The sequence below is a fragment of the Ovis canadensis genome, chromosome 2, assembly GCF_042477335.2.
Source record: "Ovis canadensis isolate MfBH-ARS-UI-01 breed Bighorn chromosome 2, ARS-UI_OviCan_v2, whole genome shotgun sequence".
Lineage (NCBI taxonomy): Eukaryota > Metazoa > Chordata > Mammalia > Artiodactyla > Bovidae > Ovis > Ovis canadensis.
This window is the reverse complement of record NC_091246.1, coordinates 250,755,830-250,774,644: the sequence shown is the minus strand read 5'-3', so window position 1 is coordinate 250,774,644 and position 18,815 is coordinate 250,755,830. Positions and strand designations below refer to the sequence as shown.

At 43.6% G+C, this 18,815-nt stretch overlaps 1 protein-coding gene across 32 annotated transcripts in view; it reads right to left on the bottom strand.

Annotated features, from left to right (window-relative positions):
• Nucleotides 1-14,008, bottom strand: part of EIF4G3 (eukaryotic translation initiation factor 4 gamma 3) — a 355,715-nt gene extending 341,707 nt beyond the window's left edge. For 16 of the 32 annotated variants that reach the window (XM_069579124.1, XM_069579129.1, XM_069579126.1 and 13 more), the window contains exons 1-2: nt 13,819-13,994; nt 13,221-13,419 (exon numbers count right to left, since the gene is read on the bottom strand). The gene's annotated coding sequence lies outside the window, so the exon portion shown is untranslated. Of the gene's footprint in view, nt 1-12,656; nt 12,722-13,220; nt 13,420-13,818 lie in introns of those variants that run through there. The other 16 variants (XM_069579125.1, XM_069579134.1, XM_069579141.1 and 13 more) reach the window with 7 other exon arrangements.
• Between the last annotated feature and the right edge of the window lie 4,807 nt (nt 14,009-18,815).

Below are 18,815 nucleotides of genomic sequence, written 5' to 3'. Positions count from 1 at the left end.
AGAGAAGCCACTGCAACGAGAAGCCCTCCCACCACAGCCGGCGAGCAGCCCTCAATCACCGCAACCAGAGAGCCCGACGAGGCCCGGAGACCCAGTACAGTCAAACACAAATGGAAAAGAAACGAGACAGGAGATTAATTTTCAAAAAAAAGAAGAAGGGGAAAACAGACACTGGGCAGCACAGGTAGGGGGAGTAATACTTCTCTGAGTGTATTTTTCATCTCTTTTTTTTTTAATATAATTCTGACTCTTGGAATCAGAGTAATGTTTCACATACTCAAAACAAACAATCAAAACCAAAAGTAGAAGAAAAGTGTTAGGAATTCTCAAGCTCTTTTATGTGTACAATGAAGTGAGAAGATTATAGATATGGAGAGCCAGGTTTCTCATTACTAGAGATATTTAATAAACAAGGGAAAGGGGAATGTTAAAACAAACTGGGAGGCACTACAGTGGAACTCGAATATATATAAATACAGAAATACAGATAACATGTATGTAAGGGGGTTAGTATACATATATTCCCTAATGTCTGCTGAAAGGGCCTAGAAGCAAGGACATTCTAGTAACACTGAACACAGCTAGGCCTAGAGCTTGGTCACTAACACCGTTCTTCAATAAGAAGACTCAGATTTCTTGGAGAAATGGCTGACTGCAGCACTGAGGCAGGGAAAATACAATATGAATCTGAAACATCTTGTGCTGGCAAAAAGTAAAGAAATGCTTTTAAAACGGGGGGAGGGGGGTGAATTCCCTGGCAGTCCAGTGGGTAAGACTCTGTACTTTCGCTGGCAGGGGCCTGGGGTCAATTTCCTGGTGGGGAACTAAGATACCAGGAGATGCACAACACAGCCAAAAAAAAAAAAAAAAAAAGGTTGCTAGCTGGGTGGAAAAACACAGGCGCCAATCTGAAAGAACTCCTTATGGCCAAGGTTGGAATAGTCTGAGCAACAAAACATATAATGATAATACATATCCATGACTCAGTGATCATACAAATATATAATAGAATATATAATAATAAATGGAGGAGCGCTCTTCCTCACAGCAGAATTACAATTAATACATGTAGAAGGAAAGAGAGAATTAGAAAGTCGCAATTAAGCATCCACAAACTTAATAAATGTTGCATGTAATATCCACCAGTTACTAAGATTAGTGGGCCAAAGTCTGAGGAGAACCAATATTTGCTAAGTCTTCCACAAGATACTTACTATAAGGGTGAGACTGTACCTCCACAGCAGAAAGATCAATCTAACCAAGTAGCCATTTCATAGTGACCATTCCATACTGACAAGGTGAACTTCTTGATATGATACACCAGGAAAGGGTGCATTTTGGTATCCTTATCAAAATTCATAACCTCATTCTGATCACAAGGAGACATCAAATAAATCCAAACTGACAGACATTCTACAAAATATCTGATTGTTAACCTTCAAAGGAATCAGTCATGAAAGATAAGAAAAACAGAGAAACAATTACAGACTAAAGGACACTAAGCAAAAATAGTTACTAAATGCAGTGTGCAATCCTGGAACAGAAAGAGGATAGTGGAAAAATTGGTAAAAATTCTATTAAGGTCTGGAGCTTAGCTGAAAATACTGTAGCAATGTTAACTTCCTATTCTTGATCACTTTACCTGGTTAGGGGAGACATAACTGCAGGGGAAGGAGGTGAGAGAGGTAAGGGGACACACCCTACTATTTTGGCAGGTTTTCTCCAAGTCTAAATTTAGCTCAAGTTAAGGTCGTTCTTTTTATTTAGCGAGCTGACGATACTTTGTTCCTACTTGGTTCACATGCTAGTGCCAAAGACCTCTATAATAACTATAACATCAAATACAAATTACTGCACCAATCAACATGAAAGGTTTTGCTGCCTCACAAAGCATTTTCGCAACATACTTAGAAATAACATAAACACTCTTAATTTTCTAAGCCACATAATCGTTACTGGGTGAGTGAGTGAAAGTCACTTAGTTGTGTCTGACTCTTTGCGACCCCATGGACTCTTACAGTCCAAGGAAAGTGGGTAGCCTTTCCCTTCTCCAGGGGATCTTCCCAACTCAGGGATCAAACCCAGGTCTCCTGCATTGCAGGCAGATTCTTTAACAGCTGAGGCACAAGGGAAGCCCGTTACTGGGTAGGATGACCATACAATTTACCATGCAAACCAGGACCATTACAGGAGGAAAAGGGCCTTTGTCTACCCCACTAGTAGGTCAAAGTGTGCATGCTATTAAAGCTATCAAGTCAGTTTGAGCTGGCATAAACCAGATGCTTAGGTAAGTCATCCTCATCTCCCTTAGCCTCTGAACAAATGCCCCTGAGGGAGGGGCCAGAAAGTTGTATCAGGAGACCCCCAAAGGAGACTTACGTAATGTGAAAATAAGCTACTGCATATTTACATGCTTAGATTTTTTAATTATGATTTTTTAAAGAAGGTCAAGAATAAAATCACCGACTTTCCAGAGCAGCATTCAGCTCTCACTGCCCTGCCTAAAATGCACCACATTCAAGTACACTCACCCAGGCACAGCATACAGGGCAATAAGCTAAGGTCAAGTACTTTGCTGTCTGCTTGTCAAACAGCAGTTACCTCACAAAGCTGGACCGGTTCCAAATTCTATTAGTGCCACAAAAGATCAACAACATAATATTAAAAGTTATCAGCTGAATATGACATATTAGCCTCAAAGACTCAACAGTATTAACCAGGTATTGAGGTCCTCAAAATTCCACATAGGGTAAATAAGACCTTCTTCCTTTGCATATTTAGTAAGAGCTAAGCTAAGTGAAGTGAAAGTTGCTCAGCTGTGTCCAATTCTTTGTGACCCCATGGACTATATAGTCCATGGAATTCTCCAGGCCAGAATACTGGAGTGGGTAGCCTTTCCCTTCTCCAGGGGATCTTCCCAACCCAGGGATTGAACCCAGGTCTCCTGCATTGCAGGCGGATTCTTTACCAGCTGAGCTACAAGGGAAGTAAATACAATCCTTAAAAATCAACAACCCCATTCCCACACTGTAATATTTCAAGTCACTGAAGAAACTCTGTGTGAAAAATCTTCATCCAAAGCAAATAAACCCTGTTTTCATCAGACCTGAAAGGTTAGAGTTTCTTCTTTAATGTGGTCTTTTTCTAAACAGTTAAAAAAACAAAAATCCTACTAGACAAAGGATAGCAGTTATTTCTGTTTCTTTATAACAACATATACATTAGGACAGCCTGAGGATAGAAATAAACAAGTAATCAAATTTAACTTGGAAATTACATAAACACATTAGGTAGAACTAACATTCTATGTGAAATACAATAACCCAAGAATTTTTAACTAACAATTTCAATTCTTGACAAGACAGCAAAGTAGTCAAATGCCCATACTTTCTTACAAAATTATCACTGCCTAATAGGAAATTACCTTAATAACAGAAGAAGGCAAAATCTCCTTTTGAATAGTTTCAGGCATTATACAAAAGATAGAAATGGTCAAAGTCTGTTTATTCAATAACCCATAAAAAATGAGCACATCTCACTAAATCTCAAACATTTAATGGATTACAAAAGCTTTTACAAGTAGTTCTGTGATGCCATTCCTTCTCTCCTGATCTTTCCTGTTCCTTATTTCAACTTGCACACCTCAACCAAATAAATCTTCAAAACTAGTTTTCCAATAAATAAAAAAGAAATGCAGCTGGTTTTTGACAGGGTGCCAAGACAATTCAATGAGGATAAAATAGTCTTTTAAACAAACAGTACTGAAACAACTGAATATACATAAGCAGACTAAACTTAGACCCTTACTTAACATCATACATACAAATTCAGAATGGCTCAGAGACCTAAGTATAAAAACTAAAATTATAAACTTAGAAGGAAACAAAGATGTAAATCTTCATGACCCTGAATTAGGCAAAGCCTTCTTAGACACAATACAAAAGCACAAGTGACAAAAGAGAAACAGACAAATTGGACTTCATCAAAATTAAAAACTGGGGCTTCAAAGGACACCATCAAGAAGGTAAAAAGTGAGAAAAGGTGACCGACCCACTGAATGGGGGAAAAAATCATTGTAAATGTTGTATCTGAAACGGGACTTGTATCCATACTATATAAAGAGCTCTTACAACTCAATCATAAAAAAAAACTAAGTTAAAAAGTGGGCAAAGGATTTGAACAGACATTTCTCCAAACACAAATGTGCAATAAGTCCACAAAAAATATGCACATCATCATCAGTCATCAAGGAAAAGCGAATCGAAACCACAATGAATCACTACTCTATACCCACTAGAACCTGTCATCAAAAAGACACAACATGACAAGTATTGGAAGCTTCATATTTTGCTGGTAGGAATATAAAATGCTAATCACTCTAGAAAAGTCTGGCAGTTCCTCAAGATGTTAAACACGGAGCTACCTCATAAAACCCAACAACTGTCTTAGGTATCTACTCAAGAAAAATCAAAACATGCATCCACACAAAAACACTCATATATAACAGCAAATGTTTCAACCACCCAAATGTCCATCAACAGATGAAGAAAACATGACAGCTGCAATATTCTCCAACAATTAAAAAAAAGGTTCTACAACATGCTTGAACATAGTTGAACCATGGAAAAATTATGCAGAGAGAAATCACTCACAAAAGACCACTTATTATATTATTCCATTATACAAAATGTCCAAAAACCAGGCAAATCTCTGTAGGCTAATAGTACTTGCCTATGGATGGCAGGGGTGGGGGGGCGGGGTACTGGAGATTCTAATGAATTCTTTGGAGAGTAATGAGAAGATTCTAAAATTTATTGCAGGGATGGTTGTAGAATGATGTGAATAAATTAAAAACCACTGAATTGTCCACTCTAAATGGGTGGCTTGTATGGTGTAGGCAAATTATATCTCAGCAACACTGTGCCCCTCCACTACCAAAAACAATCAATGCTTTTCTACAAACAATGTCTAACCTTTTCTTTTATTCATTCAAAGTCCTCTAGAATTTGGACCCATTATCTCAAGGATTGTACCACAAGAATCCTCCACTCCAAGCATACTGATCAAGACCCTAACAATCCAGCATGTTATTGCTATGCCTGACTCTTTTGTGACCCCACAGACTGTGACACACCAGGCTCCTCTAACCATGTGATTTCCCATGGAAGAACATGGGAGTGGGTTGCCATTTCCTTCTCCAGGGTCTTCCTGACTCAGGGATCAAACCCACAACTCCTGCATTGGCAGGCGGATTCTTTACCACTTGAGCCACCACGGGAGCAATAATCCAGCATACACCATACTTATTTCAAGCCCAAATCTCTATTCATGCGGATGACCCACTCACCACAATCCTTTCCTCTCTGCCCAACCAAACCCTGACTGTAATCTTAAACTTTTTAATTTTTAAAAAATTCATCTTACAGTTCAAATTCTATGTCTTATATGCTATTTTCTAGGGCCAAGAAAGAGTTGGGAGTCATCTCACTCACCCTTTCTTTCTTAACATTTCTCCATCCTATCTACAAGTTTCAGTCCTTTCCATTCTCAGTGCAAAAAATACTGTACTGGCACAAAACTGGCTGTACTCATTTCTACTGTGATGGTGTGTTGTTCCCACCTTGTCATTCCAAAATTCTGGTTGTTTTGATGCTTCCATCTTACTTTCTGAGCCCTACGTGAGACCTCACATGGTCTTATCCTCCCTCCAATCACTCCATATAAATATCAACATTTTCTGAAAATCAGGTATACATGTACACATGTATACAATTCCTAACTAGAAAATAACACCCTGTTCACATCTTTTTAAAGTATGTTTAAATATATGAAGATGGATTTAAAGGAATAATTTTTTAAATGCAAATAACTACAGGGGGGGGAATCTGTGAAGTTATGTCATTTAGTTGCTAAGTCGTGTCAGAGTCTTTTGTGACCCCATGGACTATAGCCCATTAGGCTCCTCTGTCTATGGGATTTCCCAGACAAGAATACTGGAGTGGGCTGCTATTTCCTACTCCAGGGGATCTTCTCAAGCCAGGGATCAAACCCATGTCTCCTGCATTGGCAGGCAGATTCCTTACCTCTGAACCACCAGGGAAGCCCCTATGAAGTTATATCAATATATTTAATGTTATAAATAATGCAAAATATTATAGGCACAATAACTCAAAAATGTCTGACTTATTGATAACAGTTTCAGCCCTCCTCTTTCTAATGCACAGTCATAACTTCTGAGCTACAAGCCAAAGGTGAAACAATATTCTCAAGAAAACCTTTCCAAAGCAACAAAAATAAAAATAGTTCATTCCAAACTGTTGAAGAATAAAACTATTCAAAAAGTAGTTTCTGTTGGCAGATAGTTAAGCAACAAAATAAGCAAGATACAAAACTATGTAATTTGACCATAAGTTATGTTACAAAAAAGGGCACATTTTAAGTCCGTTAAAGTCCATAGAAAAAAGGACAAAAAATATACCAAGATGTTAAACAGTGGGCATCTTTATATACTAAGATTATGGTTGACTTTTTACTTTTCTACATTTTTTAACCTTTCTGAATTGATGTATTATTATTAAAGGTATTAAACAAAAAATTTAACAGTAACGTTTGACTATGTTTTTTTCTCCTTGGCCTTTATAGAAACTCTAATTCTCAGTATCTATACTTCAAATGCAATCCAGCCACTCTAGACGGCTTTGCAAACTGGGTCAATGTTTATGTCATCTCAAAGGAAATTATGGAACTATTTTCAGTTCCATTACACATCAGTGCAAACAATTTTAGGGCAGCTTTGAGTACCAGAATTGTTGTGACGTCATCTATATTATCTCAAAACTTACCTTAAACTGATTCCTAGACTCTAACTTAACATTTCATTCAACAAACATTTACAGACTTCCGACTACCTGCCAAGCACTGTTATAGGTGCTGGCAACTCAAGAGTGAACAAAAACAACAAAAATCTCTGCCTTTAAGAAGTTTACATTCTCTGTAGATAAAACTTAATGTCTCAGAAGAGTCAGGGAACACCCACACAGGGCTCAAAAAAGTACAGAACTACTACTAGTTAATAAAGATCATAAAAACTGACAAGTTTCTTTACATAGCTCAAACTATCTCAAATTTCAGCTAAGGGTATAGGAAAGTGAAAAACTCCTTCTGACTGGCAGCAAGCCAAAGAACTAGGAACCGACTGAGATTTCAGAAATGTCTCAGGATCCTGCAATACTTAATCCATGTAAATTCCAGCTGCAGTTTATTCACTGCCTGAAGTCAGGCGCCTGCCTAATAATCAGGAAATACTTCATTTCCTATTCTATTAACTCAAAGCATCATCCCTAAAGTAAAAATAGAGATCGTTCCTCACCACAGGCGTTTATTTCAGAACTTACTTTCTCCTTCATACCTCATAATGAACTAGCTGGGTCATCCCCCAGAGCAAACCAGCATCAGACATGAAAACTTTATTTATAGCCTCAAGTCATCCCACCACAGACAATAAAGTCTTCACTACTAAAGTCACAGAAGTATTTCAATCTGTTTGGCTAAATCTAACATTAACAAGACAAAAACCAGAGGCAGCTTCTTATGTGAGCAAGCTGCCTTCCCTGTGGTCCATATTAGAATGCCTCTAGTATCAGTTAAGTCACCACAGAAATGTGTCACTGACCATCAAACAAACTAAGAAACCATTAATAGGTCTCTATAAATCCTTCCCATCTACTTGCAAGAACAAAACAAATCCTCAAACCATAATCTTCAGAATTAAAAGCCACTACAATTCAAGAGGATCACTTAGTAAACTAGTCTAACCTCTTCATTTTAGAGAAAGGGAAACTGATGCCCAAAGCTGTTACAAGACCAGTCCAAGATAACACATTAAAATGGAAAAGCCAAACTCTAATCCTGATTTTTTTTTTAAACTCCCTATCAGCTGACCGTCTCAATACACCAAGTGAAATCTACTTATATTTTGAGGCCAGCAGGTACTGTTTCCAAGCCAGTCTAGTATCAGAAGGGCAGGGGATATTATATTATAGGATGACTGGGAAGGAGACTAGGAAAGAACCAACCACAGAAATCAGGATCCGATATATTAACATGAATGAATCTTCTCATATTCTCATATTATGATGTAGAAGATATTTTCAATCTGTAGCAACTGTGTTTGATTGCCATGTTCTCTGGTATGTCTTTCTAGCTTCTCTGCCACTGCTAAAAACCTGAAACATGCCTGAAATCCATTTAGTACTAACATTCTATGCAGCAGCAACAGCAAAGGAACTGGGAAAAGTTAGCTGGCAGAGGAGAAAGCTCTCTAAACCTTGGGTAATTCTTACTCATCCTTGTAATTTAGCTTCATTCTTGTATGAAGTCCTAATTCCTCCTTCCCCCCAGGCTAGGCTCTTACAGCAGAGTAATTGTACTTGCTTCCTGGTATTCTGCTGGTTTACCTGTCTGGACCAAGTTCTTTGAGAGCAAAGACTTCAACCTGAGACCTAGCACTGAGTGGGGTACACAGTAGGTGCTGGATGAACAATTTTTAAACTTGCCACTTAAAGCACCAATATAAACAGCTAAAAGGTGGCAACCCTATTCTGATTTAAAACACGGTTTTCAAAAACATTTTTAGCAGATCTTTCTGTAAAAATCTTATCAGAAACCCCAATGTGAAAAAGCAACTTATCAGTCCTTAGGTAATTTAAGTTCTCCGAGTTTGACGGAAAATACCAGTGAGCCAAGTACAGGGCGCAGCAGCAGCAGAGGCAAGAGCTGATGCGAATCAGCCATCTAACTTTGTTCCTTTATCGCCATCTTTATCTCCCTCCCGAGAAGAGGAAGGAGATCTGTGTCTCAAAGCACAAATCCATCTTTGTTGATGGTGGGGCTTAAGAGTAAATAGACTACTGGCCATTGCATAAGCTACACAGTTATAGTTGCTAGTTATACAGGTATTTTGAGAGATGCCTTGGTAACATCTGAACACGCAGAAACATGCACTGAATCAATGTGGCAGGCCTATTCCTATGCTTTAAGGCTCAATGAGTAAAGATCACCTACTTGTCTAGCGGTATGTAGCTATGAGCTAATTAAAACATGGTACAGCATCACTGCACTTCAGATTACTCCACAGACATCCTTTACTTTATACAGACTTCCTCTAGATATAAAATACAGGAGGGCATCCTTGCTTTCATCACTCCCACACACACACTTGGTAAGAAATAGCCCAGCAGATAGAAAGGACATCCATAAGCCTTAGGACAACAGTCTGAACCACAGTTCACTACCTACTAGACAGATGACCTTGAGAATGTTACTTAAATTCTCTGAACTTCAGTTTCCTCATCAGTAAAAAAGAGAATATTAGAGTTCTTGTGCAAATTAAATAAAATCATATATGTACAGCTCCTAGAACAGTAGGCACTCAATAAATAAACACCACTGTTATCACTACGGGCTTCCCTGGTGGCTCAGAGGTTAAAGCGTCTGCCTGGAATGAGGGAGACCGGGGTTTGATCCCTGGGTCGGAAAGATCCCCTGGAGAAGGAAAATGGCAACCCACTCCAGCACTCTTGCCTGGAGAATCCCATGAAGGGAGGAGCCTGGTAGGCTACAGTCCATGGGGTCGCAAAGAGTAGAACACGACTGAGTGACTTCACTTCCAGAGGCAAAAAAGAAGAAAGCAAATGTTACTGGTTTCAGCCTATAAAACTGAAAATCAACACAGAATGCAAAAAAGGGAAAACTACAGTACCGAAAATAAAGAGAATATTTGTTTTTAATGTATGTCATATCTAAGACAAAAGAGCTGAGGACACAAGTCATTTGGGGGTCACACAGGCCTTTACCAAATTGTTTCTTTAAAGAACCTACTGCTCTGATTTTCTTAACCAAACCAACTCCCCCTAAACAGTAACTAGACTCCCCAGAAGTATCAGCAGCCCTGAGAGAAATTACATCCTGAAGCCTTTCCATATAAATAGAACACTGAGTGTTCATAACAGACTGCAAAATTGTTCTGTTTAAGTCAGAACTACTTGGGCACTTGAATTCAAACTCATTTATCTTCAATTATCTCAAGGGTGAGCAATTTCCATCTAAAGAACTAGGCTTTTAATAGGGACCTAAGAACTCCCTGAAAAATGTTAGCAAGATTTTCCAGGCATGTACAATTTTCTCTGGAGAGGGTCTACAAGGTTTTATCAAAATGTTAAAGTTGTTTGTTACCCAGAAAAGTTTAAGAATCAGCATGGAGATTCTCAGTACAGCCTCCTGGAACCTCACACTGGGAAGGTGAGGTGAGCAAATCTCAAGGCAAGGATCCCGAAGTGCCAATTTCATAAACTATTCACACTGGATTACATTATAGAAACTCTTAAGCATATTTCTCCCTTGCCATTAGCACTTTCTGTATCAGGGTTTATCTTCTTTCATCCTCACCGTCCCCACCCACCCTCCACCATGGCCCATCCATCCCGGGACAGGTCCTATCCCGTGCCTCTTGGCAGTCAAGGGCCTCTATCTTGACAGGGCCTTAGGAGCCTGCTGTGCCTTACCTTAAGCAGGTTAGTTTAAACTCCAATTAGCGTTTCTGATTTGCCACTTGAACACTACGTACAAATGAAGGACAGACATCTTGTTACATGAGTCTCCTCATATTTTTACAGATTTAAAATGCTATCTAAACTCATTAATTCAAACACAACTGCACCCGTACATTCTGAGGAACTGGAGAGTTAACAAAGCCATAGGAAAGGGCAACTCCAACTTTGCACTCCTGTCTCAATGCTTCTATGTGTATCAATTTATATGATAATCACTTTTATCAAACAAATACAAATCCCCACACTCCCTCAGTGTAGAAAAGCAAAATTACTCTATTTTAATCCATTTTTAACCAATTCCCCATCCCCATTACCACGGATAACATTTCACCACTAGCATGTTCTAATGAAATCTATAATCTACACTTCATTTACGTACAAGCTTTCGGATTTAGCAATTGTAACCTTTCAATGTGTAAAGCAAAAAAAAAGATAACAGAACTGTGAAATACATTAAGAAGAAAACTTTTTCTTCCTTTACTGACATGAGGCAAAGTAAAAAAAAGCCACATAAAACCAAGTAACCTATATTACTACATTTAAGTATAAAAATTATTTCCATTGGAAATTACATCTTAGATCCATCCCCTTTAACAACTGTTGCAGTATTACTAGCTTCTCTTTTATTGCAACCAACTCACAGCTTTTACAAGTCCTTCCTTTGTGAAATGCATCTGAAAAAGCACACTCGAAACGTTTGGTGTCCAAACAGCACCACTAAACTCACCCAGCACTGTTATATTCAGCGCCTTGGTCCTTATCACTTTGTAGTCAAGAACACACAACTACAGGCCTCCTTCCATGTGTTTAATTTCCAAAACAGCTCCAAGATGGAGGTAAAGAATAATTTACTTGGTGGCACAGTATAGAAACTTTAAGAGCGCTAACCAAGTATGGGCAATCAAGACCAAAAAAAACCCTGAAATTAAAAAGGAATTTAAACCCACAAAGCATTAAGTGAAGATACCTTTAAGAGATCTAATACTGAATTCTACCTTGAAGGAGTATCAGCCAGTCTTCCCCCCAAAGTAAAGCAACTAGGGACACTGATCAAAACTAACCAGGTTTTTCACGGGCAACAAACACTAAGGCATCATCACTAACCAGTCTCATCAATGAGCAGCTCTTAATTGAACAGAATCATGCAGTTAAACATTATGAAATCAGTACACACATCACACTGGAATGGAATTTATCTTACCCTGCGCCACACTGCTTGGATTGAAAAAAATGTGGACTAACAATATTCAAAGCACAGAGAAAATGGCACTTGACAAAAACCAAAACTATGACCTGAGATGACTCTACAAGGGGAGATACCTTTCCCTTCTCAAAATAATGGATACAGACAAGAATCAAACTACAGACTGTGAAATAACCTGTGGACCTCACAGCAGTTAGTTTCGCTTGCTCCAACACCCTACTCTCTCTTAAAAGTCAAACGCACGATGACACAAATACAAAAACACAACACATCTAAACATCCAATAATTATTTATTGATTTACATAAATACAACGGATTGGGGGGAGGGGTATATGATGAAATGTTACTCTCAGGTAGGTAATAATGCCTTTCTAATTCTCCGTGGAATTCATGAATTCAACGTTTTACCTTCACCCGCTGGTTTTTAACTAAAATACCTCGTCACCAAGTCTTTTCAATCAAAGCTGTCCAAAAACTCTACAGTCGAGCAAACAGCATGAAATTAGACACATTCAACACTAGACTTTCCAGCCAGGAGCCACGGTACCCTCCAGATATCAGGCCTAGGAAGAGTAAACTCAAGCCCTTTAAAAATATTCAGCATTTAACACCAGTCTTCCAAGAAGTGAGACTTTTGGGGGTGATGGGTAATGTCAGTTAACTTCCTCTTCCTTTAAAAAGGTCAAAGACAGGGAAGCGTCCGGCGTAACATTTCCTCCTTAGATCGCGTTCCACCACAAACCACATCACAACTCTCCCAATCGCTAAAAAAAAAAAAACAACACTAGCCAGAGGGAGTGCTTTCTGCAAAATTTCACCGTAAACTGAAAATCCAACTTACCTTTGGAACGAGCTGAGTTTAGTTTCACACGGGAAATTTACCAATAAAGTTTATTATGTATTAACCACGATAATCAAGGAAGCCCACCACGCTCCGATGCAGGGGGAGCTGAAGGGAGATGAGGAGGGTGTCGTCCTTACAACAATCAGAAAAAAAGCCTTCCCTGCAGGGCTGGTCACAGGCACCAGCAAATTCTGCCTAATAAAAAGGGGGGTGGGGGTCGGGTTTATGGGGAGAGAAGAGGCGAGAGAGGGGAAACGGTGTCTCCCACCCCGCCCCGGCTCCAAAAGGGAAGGGCTGCAGAAGCAAGGCCGATGGAGCTAGTCTGCACAGTAGTGCAGAGGGTCGGGGGAGGGGGTCCCCACTCCCCGCAGTGCTGCTGCCAGGGCACCCCCAAAAGCTCCGGCGCCAGGCCGGGTGCGTGGGCTGGAGAAGCGTCCCTGCCCGCGGCTAGGCAGCGGCTGCGGGCAGGAGAGTCCCCGGAGGGGCCACAGTCCCCGACACCCCCAACCCTGGTCCACGGCGAAGCAAGCCGACGGGCTGGCAGGAAGGTGAAAAGGATACTGTTGGGGCGCCTGGGTCTGGAGGGCCCTGATGTTCGGGTGAGGAGGGGCCGCCGCTGCTGCTGCCGCCGCCGCCGCCGCTGCCGCCGCCGCCGCCGCCGCCGCCGGGTGAGGAGGCGGTACCGCTGCTGCCGCCGCCGCCGCCGCCGCCGCCGCCGCTGCTCCGGTGCCGGGTCCGGTTCCTGCTGCAGCCGCTGAGCCTGATTTCAGAGCCGGTTTCTGCGGTAAACTCATGGCAAAGCGAAGCCACCAACCCCCCCAGAGCGGGACCGGGCGCGCCGGGGTGCAGGGGCCGGGGGCAGCGGGGGGGCGGGATGGGGGCAGACCCGGGGAGGCGGCGGGAGCAGGGGGCCGGGGGGAGGCTGGGAGGAGGAGGAGGAGGGGGCCCGGGCCGGTCACACACGCCCGCCGCCGCCGCCGCCGCCGCCGCCGCCGCCGCCGCCGCCGCCGCCGCCGCCGCCGCCGCCGCCGCCGCCGCCGCCGCCGCCGGCAGCAGCAGCCGCCCCGCGGGCCAGCACCACCGGCTGCCGGTCTCCGTGACAACGCGACCCCAGGGGGGGGGCCGGACCCGGCGGGGGCAGGAGGCGGAGAGACCGGACCTTTCACGACAATATCCTCATGGGCCGGCGGCGGGGGGTCTTTATCCCCCTCCCCGGGGGAAGCGGCGCCCTTCTCGGTAGCGGGGCTCAGGCGATGCCGGCGGATTTTCTTCCCTCAACGAGCAGAGCATCCAACATGGCGCTGCGGCCGCCTCCAGCAGTCCGGCAGGACGGCCGCTCGGAAAACTTCGGGCCTTTTCGGAGTGGCTCGGGAGGCCGAGGGTGGGAAGCCCCTTCGGCTCTTTCCGGAGACTGGGAGCGATCGGGATTCTTCGGAAACGCTCGGTGGCGTCTTCGGCCACCGTTCGGGAGCTCTCTGGGGCGGACTCGCTTCCTCGGGAAAGATCGGCGAGGAGTCGGGGGAGGGGCGCCGGGGGCGGCTTCCCAGGCGCGCTGCGGCCGGGGGGTACCAGGCGGAGGGAGAGAGCGAAGGCGAGGTCTGGTCTGTGAGAGCCCTCCCCTGTCGCCCAGCCGCGAAGAACAATGGTAACGGCCGTGGAGCCCTGCGGTCCGCAGAGCCCTGTCCGCGGGGGGCGGGAGACGCTGAGGAGAGAAACCCAGGTCACGGAGGTAGGAAGCGCTTCACCAGAGAGAAATCGCTCAAGAGGAACGCGCCGCGTGCCCCTGTCTGCATCACACAGAGCTCTCGCCGGCCTGTAACGCAGTCACCGTCCATTGTGTCGACGTTTCGCCGTCGCTCAGAGAAGCGAGTGGGATGAGGAGCCCCGGTCTCCAGAGCGCGCTGAGGCGAGGAGAGGGAAAGGGACCGGCCCAAGGTCACCCAGCCGAGAAAGGAAAGAGCCAAACCAGGATCTGAAATCCACCTTCATCTGAAGGAACCTGGCCGCCTCCCAAGTTGCCCGGGGACCTCACCCGGCCGCCTTCGAATCGGCAGCCCTAACTTAGGGATCTGTGCACGGATTCTTCTCAGGCCTGCCTCAGGACCCGAGCGCCCTTTAACCGTCAGCCGGCGGTCGGCTCCCCAGTGCCCTATGACACTTGATAAACTCCCTTTCTCCTCAGCATGACCAACGAACATACCCCCACACACACACCCTGCCCACAAACCACCATCCCCCCCGCACTGGGGGTCTTGTCTAAGCATGGGAACATTTAGGGGAGAGGAACTGCAGAGATCAAGGAGCAAGCCAGGTAATAACGGTTCCCAGGCACTGAGCATTTACTGTCTCACACCGTCCAGTGAAATAGGGATAATCATTTCACAAAGGAAGAGACTGAGGCTCAGGGAGGCTCAATACCACCACCTAAAAGCAGGAGCTGAGAAAAGCCAGGCTCAAAACCCATTAGAGGAGACTGTCTTGATGGCTTAGAAGAAAAGAATCCGCCTGCCAATACAGGAGACACCGGTTTAATCCCTGGTGCAGGAAGATCCCAGAGATGGTGGAGCAACTAAGCCCATGTGCCACAACTATTGAGACTGTGCTCTAGAGCCCAGGAGCTGCAACTCCCAAGCCCGTGTGCCACAACTACTGAAGCCGGAATGCCCTAAAGCCGGTTCTCTACAAGAGAAGCCACCTCAACGAGAAGCCGTGCACATTGGCTAGAGAGTAGCCAGCTCACCGCAACTAGAGAAAAGCCTGCACAGCAACAAAGACCCAGCACAACCAAAAATAAATAAATGAAGATGAAATCATTTTTTTTAAAAATGTACAGGAGATTTTCCCAAGGTCACATGGAGAATGTAATTGGCAGACAATTGAAATCAGAGGTGGGTTCTAACTCCTGCTATACTGTTTCATACTGCCTTTTTTTTTTTTCTTTTTCAATACACATGAAGCTCTACACACAGTGGGTGCTTAATTCTTGGCAGTCCCTGGGAACTCTGAAAGCTCCCTCTGAATAAAAAGCATCTGGAAGAAGGGTATACCTCCATGGCATCTTTCTGGGGAGAGTTTCACAGCTCCTAGTGTAGTGAAAAAGAAGTATCATCCATCCATCATCTCCAGACTGAAAGTCAGGAGCTACTTCACATTCTGGAATCATTTGGATTTGTAACACCTATTTACCTGGGATTGGATTTTCTGGTCTTCAAGCACAATCAGCTCCAGGAAAAATTCCCAACTGGTCCTGCCCTTCCCCAGGTTATCCTTCTGTGTTCCAGATCTCAGACTTCCTTCTCCCAATGAAAACCTGTTCCCAGGAAAGAATTTGGTTTCCCATTTACAGGGTGAATCTACCTCTGCTTTACTGACTACGCCAAAGCCTTTGTGTGAATCACAACAAACTGTGGAAAACTCTTAAAGAGATGGGAATACCAAACCACCTGATCTGCTCCTGAGAAATCTGTATGTATGCAGGTCAAGAAGTTAGAACTGGACATGGAACAACAGACTTGGTTCCCAATCAGGAAAGGAGTACGTCAAGGCTGTGTATTGTCACCCTCCTTATTTAACTTATATGCACAATACATCATGCGAAATGCCAGGCTGGATGAAACACAAGCTAGAATCAAGATTTCTGGCAGAAATATCAATAACCTGAGATACGAAGATGACACCACCCTTACGGCAGAAAGTGAAGACCTAAAGAGCCTCTTGATGAAAGTGAAAGAGGAGTTAAAAAGTTGCCTTAAAGCTCAACATTCAGAAAACGAAGATCATGGCATATGGTCCCATCACTTCATGGCAAATAGCTGGGGAAACAATGGAAACAGACTTTATTTTAGGGGGCTCCAAAATCACTGAAGATGGTGACTGCAGCCATGAAATTAAAAGACGCTTGCTCCTTGGAAGAAAAGCTATGACCAACCTAGACAGCATATTAAAAAGCAGAGACATTACTTTGCAAACAAAGGTCCATCTAGTCAAAGCTAGGGTTTTTCCAGTATTCATGTATGGATGTGAGAGTTGGACTGTAAAGAAAGCTGAGCACTGAAGAATTGATGCTTTTGAACTGTGGCATTGGAGAAGACTCTTGAGAGTCCCTTGGACTGCAAGGAGATCCAACCAGTCAATCTTAAAGGAAATCAGTCCTGAATATTCATTGGAAGGACTGATGCTGAAGCTGAAAGTCCAATACTTTGGCTACCTGATGAAAAGAACTGACTCGTTGGAAAAGACCCTGATGCTGGGAAAGATTGAAGCCAGGAAAAGGGGACCAACAGAAGATGAGATGGTTGGATGGCATCACCTACTCAACGGACATGAGTTTGAGCAAGCTCTGGGAGTTGGTGATGGACAGAGAAGCCTGGCGTGCTGCAGTCCATAGGGTCACAAAGAGTCAGGACAGGAATGAGCAACTGAACAGAACGGAACTTACAGGGTGATAACAGACTTGATAATTCCTTAATTGTTATTCTTTTCTGAGCTTGTTTCCTTTTCCAACTTAATAGCTACACTAGTTAGGCGATTACTGTGTGTCTGGTCTTCAAGCACTTTATGAGGGTTATCTCTCTTAAAACAGATAGACCTTGAGCAAAATAATGTAACAGTCTCTGATAAGATTCTAACCCTGGGTAGTCAATGCAAAAGGCTTATAGGGAGCAAAGTCAGAAAAGTAGAGTGCTCTCCTTTCATCCAAAGCATAACCCTGCTCAACACCTCCCATTTGACACAGAGCAGCTAAAATTTGTTGAACACCTACCATGTGCCAGGGCACAACTCTGCTAAGCATTCTACTTCGAGTCAATCCTATTCACCTCCAAAACTATGCAAGGTAATATTATATCCTATTTACAAAGAAACTGAGGTTCAAAGATGTGAAGAAGCAATTGTATAACTTTCGAGTGGAAATGCTGGCATTTAAACCCAGGCATCTGGGACTTCCCTGGTGGTCCAGTGGCTAGGACTCCAAGCTCACAGTGCAGGGGGCCCAGGTTTGAACCCTGATCAGGGAACTAGATCCTACATGCTGCAACTAAGAGTTCTGATGCCACAGCTAAAGATCTGTGCTGCAACTAAGACCTGGTGCAGTCAAATAAATAAATATTTTAAAAAATTAACCCAGGCATCTGACTCCAGTTCTGATTTGCCACCATTGACTTCCCCAGAGCAACCTCCCCACGCTGGCCAGGGACACTCTTCACAAGCAAAGCTGACCTTGTGAATTTGCTTGCTGAGAACTGTCCCATGTCTCCCACATTGCCTTGACGATCCAGTTTAAATTCAGGACCCTTCAGGAGACTTCCCTGGTGGTCCAGTGGTTGAGAGTCTGCCTATCAACTCAGGGGACATGTGTTCAATCCCTGATCCAGGAAGATTCCACATACTGCAGGGCAGCTGAGCCCATGCACCACAACAGTGCAGCTATAAACAAGTAAAGAGATAAAACAGCCTCAGGATCTGGACTCTGCTTCCATCCTGCCATTCTCCACCTCACATCCAGAGCTGCAGCCACCTTGCTCCACTGCAAACAAGGCCATCTTCCTCCTTGCCCTGGGATCCATATATGGGCTACAACCCCAAACCATCCTCTCTTTTCTCAGCCCGTTGGCTAATTCCCCTCCCACTTCAAGATTGGCTTAGGCTCCACTTCCTCTAGACAGCCTTTCCTCACTCCCCAGGCTGAGCTATGCTCACCTCTTCTGGGTTCCCAAGTGGATGCTTAAAGCTCGTGTTGAGCAGTTAAGGGTACAGCCTCTGGAATCAAATTGCCTGAGTTTCTCAGCCCTGCCATTGATTAGTTGTATGACCTTAGGGAAAATCACTTAACCTCTTATGCCTCAGTTTTCTCATCTGTAAAATGGAGATTACCTCCTATCATGAGAAATAAGATAATACACAGGAAGTCCAGTCGCTGACTCATAATAATACTTGGATGTTGGTGGTCTAGTCACTCAGTCGTGTCCAACTCTTGAGACACCATGGACTGTAGCCTTCCAGGCTCCTCTGTCCACGGGATTTCCCAGGCAAGAATAACTGGAATGGGTTGTCGTTTCCTTCAGGGGATCTTCCCAACAGGGATCAAATGCACATCTCCTGTGTCTCCTGCATTGCAGGCAGAATCTTTACCAGTGTACCACCTGGGAAGCCGGCAAT